We start from the raw sequence: 5,440 nt of genomic DNA, 5'->3' as shown, positions 1-5,440 counted from the left end.
GCAAATCCTGATGAGTGCCCTCTCAGCAGGCAGAGGATGTAAAGCCATCTGCCTCTGGTTGTAGAGTTGTTGGTCTTTTTTTTTTTTTTGTCTCTGTTTGGATTATTTTCCCACATTCTCAAATGCCTGGATAAGAGCTTTGTGGTGGGCTTACATCCAGTTCTCTACTGAGCCGTTCCCCTCGGTACAATGAGGGCTTGTCCAGCTCTTCTGGGCATACAATGACAAAGCTCAGCTGTCCCACCATCTGAGTGTATCCTTTCTGGCAACCACACAGCTGAATATATGCTGACAGAGGATCTTGGCTTGTTTTTTATATTTATTTTTTTTCATTGGAACATTGTTTTGTAGTCTGGATGGAACAGAATACGAGCACTCCAAATATTCCTTGGGTTCCAAAAGGTCTGTTGGCAGCTGTGCATTCCACTGGCTGGCTCTTGGGCCTCAGCTGTTTTGGGGTTTTTTTTTGGCGTGAGTATGTCCAGAGGGGCACTGATCGCTGCTAAAGAAGGAAAGAACATTCCGTGATATCCTACAAATCCAAGAAAGGAACTCAGCTGCCTCCTCTCTGCTAGCTGGCCTGATGGTTTGGGTCGCTCACCTCACTCTGAAACAGGGTGCACTCTCGGGCTGCAGCATCAAATCTTGCTCGTACAGCTTCGTAAACACTCTTTCCACACAAGCCATGAAATGCCGCAGTAGCAGCGAGGCTCCCAGCGGGTTCCTGTTGATATGAAACATAGACAAACAGGCAGCAAGGCGTTCCCTCCGTTCAGCTGTGAGCTGCCAGAGGTACGGAGATACTGGAGATACGATGATTTGTTGCTGTGGTTGTTAACTTTAGCTACACTTACTGTAAGCAGGTGACACAGGTAAGGTGAGCTCTTTCTCTCAGGTGCAGTCGGGGTCTCGCGTCTCCCGCCTGTGCCACGTTATTGGTGGGCTGAGTTTAACAGGAGGATGGGCAGGAAGTGACGTCACACCAGGAAACCTGCTGCCACTGGAAGCTACAATAAATACAATAAATGACATAAGCATCATTTCTGCTCCAGAGAGAGAAGGAAAGAAGGACAGACCCTAAAACGTGCCAGTAACCGTCAGAACGTACAGGTTTATCATCAAGGTTTACAGGCAGGTAGTCATTTACTTATGGGTTACCTGGAGGGTTGCTGGGCCACTGCAAACCCAGAGTGAGATTTGTCCCATCTGGTTCAACTGTCCTCCACCATCCAAAGGCTTCCTAGCTTTACCTGCCTGATATGGAGGCTGAATCCCCCCTGCACCTCCCCACTTGAAGGTCAGAAGCAACCTCTATACGCACTCTACTATTACTACTTCTACTACTACTCACAGGTGTAACCATTTGTAAATAGTCGCTTGGTGATATATTGTCCGGTTTTTACTGTTTTTGGTACAAAATTCCTACACCAGATTAAGAATAACAATACTTTGTGTATCTGTCGTGGGAAAGGTGCGCCGGAGAGGGCGGACGGACCAGAAAAGTTACAATATAATGAGATAATATTCCGGTTCGTGTATTCCAGCTCTTTTGCTCTCCATTTAGGGAATGTTTACCAAAACCAGTTCAAGCGTGACTGGCTAGTACTACCAGCACGTAACCAGAGGGTAACCAGAATATTTCCAGGACTTGAATTCTTGTTCATACTGCATTCATATTTACAGACAGACTTGTACACTAGTAAAACTGTTCTCAGCATGAAAAATTGATGATCGTGTTATTTTATTATTTTTTATGAATAATCAATGCACCGAGGGAAGGTAGTTGTTAAATATTTCACTGATTTGATTTATAAATGTTGATTATAACCACTTTAATAAATATTTAGTTGTGGCTTCATCGACCTTTACTGAAGAATCTCACTTTTTTTTTAAAGAAACTTTTCATAGATAGAAGTTCCATTCATAATTGATCAATTCCAAGTGGTCTGTGGCAGGAGATAAATTGGGTCGTGTGTGAATTTCACTTCAATGACACCAGAGATGAAATATCTAAACCCTGGTCTTCCCATGTCAATAGGAGTCACAGCAGTCTAATTTGGAGCTGTAACCTTTGTCCGAGTGACCAGTGTGTTCTCTCATAACCGAGTCATAAATCACACATGATGCCTGTTACACAGAGCAGAGGGGCCGCTCGGGGCTGGTGACATCACGGCGTGGATCTCTGCTGCAGCTCTCATCAAATATCATTCAAGATGATAATCCCGGCGGTGCTGCAGAGGGATCTCAAGCTCTGAGAAACGGGGGGTTTGTCATTTATCGCCGTGTGCATTTATCACCTCTCTGTTGCTCTCAGAGTCTGACTGTTGTCTGGTTTGCACGTACAATGTAAATTTTTCAATTTGATCAAAGCTTACTGGCAAGTTTTTGCCCCTCTCATCTGCTAAACCACATTCTGACAGTCCGACTGCCGTACATCAAAGATGCCGCCATTGTCACGGCGACATCTCTGCCTTTCATCATCAGCTTCGACAACACAGGACACCAACAGCCACCTCATCTCGACCTCACGTCACTTTTTTTACTGTCTGAATTTTTGTTATTTAAATGCTGCAGCAGGCAACTCCTGACATCATCTGCTACTCAAAGTCATGTTTCAATAAATCTTTCTGAAGGGTAAATGTCTCACATTTTAAGTTGCGAAATTCCAATTAAATTTGTCTGAACATCAAGTCACGTTGAATGCTTGTAAACATATCAGGGTCCCCTGGCGGTCTCGGGGTTAAGGTGCTGACCCTGAGCATCAGCATAACAAGTTTCCGTCCATCCAGGGACCGTTGTTACAATTCCCACCTCTTCTTCAACCTCCCTCTCTCTCATTTACAGTCATAACTTTATTCTAAAATAAAGTCCCTAAATGCCTACAAACATTTTAGTAGATACAGTTTGTAGCTCGTTCAACAAAAAGACCTCAATTTGCAGTAGCTCATGTCCTCCGACTGCCAAAGAGCCTCCCTCACATCGCTGACTCAAGAGGGTTTATATACAGGTCTTTTTCCGTCATTTTAATCATCATTTGCTTAAAATCTTCTTCAATGTGTGTGTATATGGAGAGATTATGTTGAAGTGATTAAAGAGGATCTCAGCACCACAGACGCAACTGTGAATGGAAACACGCAGAAGCATTGAGACCCTGACACGTGAGCGGGAGGTTGACAACCTGTAATCCAGTGAAAAAGAGCCAATCGGCCGAAGGAGACGTGCAGCTGTGCCTTTCCTTTATAACATCTGGAGGAAAGAGGGTGCAGGTGGTCAGGACAATCCTCCCTGTACCACCTCCAGCCACCTGCGAGTTACTAGGTAGACAAGAGCACAGAAGCCACAGCACATGGCAGCGTGTGTAATACACGTACCCGCCTTTTCCTGCTCCTGTTTTTGCGACATCGCTTCCTGTGTTTTGTTTCTGAAAACATCCCTGAGTTTGTTGCTCCGAAATAGCACATGTCACCTAAAAAAAAAAAAGGTTTTCGCTATAACATTGGATTCTCGATCAAAACTAATCGCTGACAGGTAGTCCCGCCTGACCCTGTGTTACCACGTAAAAGGTCATTTATATTCAGGGCAAATTTAGAGCGTCACTGTGCATGATTACTTCACACAACCCTCCTTTAAAAGAAATCACAAATGTCCCTTTAATTACCCGACACGGCGCAACTATACGAAAGAAGAGGTGAAATAACCTGATGAGACGTTCTTTTGTGTTGGCATACTGACATTTGCTAATCAGCGCCAGTACGTTCAAAGTGAGACGCCCGCTGTTTAAAACCACATCATGTAGTCTGACATTTGCAGGCATAAATTCTAAAACGCACTGTTCAATATCACCGGAGAAGAGCTGTCGCAAGCCTTTTAGTTATATATAGTAACATTTCACGGAATGTCGTCATCCTTTGACAGAAGTTGACGGAAGGTACCTCATCCCCACCCCCCCACCCCCATTTGGATATTTAGAATTAGGAAATAAAAGCAGTGTTTTCAGTTGAGATGAACGGAACGTATGTGTTCATATAGCTTTAAAATGTAAAGGTGGTTAATCCCAGTGGGATTAACCTGATTTTTTTTTTCATTTGTACTCCATGCGTCTATTCAACCTGCAACTCTAATCCCCTCCCTGCTCACCACCATCTGCCTTAGCTTGCTACAGCCCTAACTCCCCCTACCCTCACACACACACACACACATTTTTTTTTTTTTATCTCTCTCCCGTTGTAACCCGTGCACCATTACATCGGCTAAAGTAGACCGAAGGACAGGTGGGGAATATTCCGCCTCCCAGCTGCACCCTCCCTCCTGGTGTGGGAGTACCTCTCTAGCGTCCCCCGCTCGGGCTGCAATGATCCAGCTGAGCCCGCAGAAGAAGACGGAGTGCACATTTTACCCAACATGGAGGGAGTTTGGTAAATGTCAAATCTTCTGAGAGCAGCCCAGGGAGTGCTCTCCATCATATAGATCAGTACTTCTTTGTAGGTTTTAATTAAAGAGGTATGGAATATATCACATGCATGAAGACTGGATGAAAGGACACCATCTGATGGAGTGATCATTAAAGAAGCTGATGTGTAAAGAGAGCAACGATGCTGCATCAACTCAGCAATCCACCGACCCGAACCTGAGTCTCTGTCCCCTGCCGGTCATCTCACTCCTGCTGGGACTAAGACTGAACAATTAACCAAATTAAAACCCTAATCTCCATTTGTCCCGTGGTAGAATCGTTCTTTAGAAATTATACGCGTCACTCAAGTCCCACAAGAAGAGAACTGCAGATCTGGCCAATAAAAACCTCCCAGTTAGATTTCTGCCTACCAGTTTGCTGGCCCTGCTCTTCTTCTTCTGCTGAGGGTTGAGAGGCTGTCCATCCTCGCTTGTGGTACTCCCAAAACAAAAGACACCAAATACATACCTCCCTCCTCAGCTCAAGCTTCATAAACTTGTGTTTTCCATCTTTTAAGGCTTTGTGTGTATGAAACATGACGTGACGTGCAGCACATACGCATGTATACCCTCTCCATATGGTTTTGATCTCAGCTCTTCAGGGATCCTCCTGTCAATATGAAACCTGCAGGCCCTTATTCTCACGTCTAAAGTCATGAGGACGACTCAGAGGGGCTCTGACATGCAGAGCGATCACATGTAGCCACTAATGTGGAGCAAACGAGCCCCCTGCAGATATTTAACTGAACATATTTCTGAATGGAGCCGGAGGCCAAAGGAGCGGGGGGGATAGCGATAGCATACGGTGAAACACTGAGACGTCTCCTGCTAGCCGGCTTTCACTCACACATCCATCTTGTCTCTGTCTTGAGAGTTTCAAATGAGCAGGAAGCTAAACAGGCTTGCCAGCAGACGCCTGCAGGAGCAAGACTGAGGTCATGCTTATGTCATCACCTTGCAGGTCAACAAACTGATGGATTTGACTCCTACT

The 5,440-nt window shown here is 45.1% G+C and overlaps 1 long non-coding RNA gene across 1 annotated transcript; it reads right to left on the bottom strand.

Moving 5' to 3' along the window:
- Positions 1–309: 309 nt before the first annotated feature.
- Positions 310–976, bottom strand: LOC147245330 (uncharacterized). Its single transcript, XR_015110214.1, has 3 exons — positions 855–976; positions 602–724; positions 310–502 (listed from the first exon to the last, which is right to left on the bottom strand). It is a non-coding gene; the product is annotated as an uncharacterized LOC147245330 (long non-coding RNA).
- Positions 977–5,440: the final 4,464 nt, after the last annotated feature.

The sequence above is a fragment of the Aulostomus chinensis genome, chromosome 18 (genome assembly GCF_037954235.1).
Source record: "Aulostomus chinensis isolate RoL2024-O1b breed Wild chromosome 18, RoL_Achi_v1.0, whole genome shotgun sequence".
In the NCBI taxonomy this organism is placed as follows: Eukaryota; Metazoa; Chordata; class Actinopteri; order Syngnathiformes; family Aulostomidae; genus Aulostomus; species Aulostomus chinensis.
Note: the sequence above shows the minus strand (reverse complement) of the source record. Positions and strands in the feature narration are given on the sequence as shown.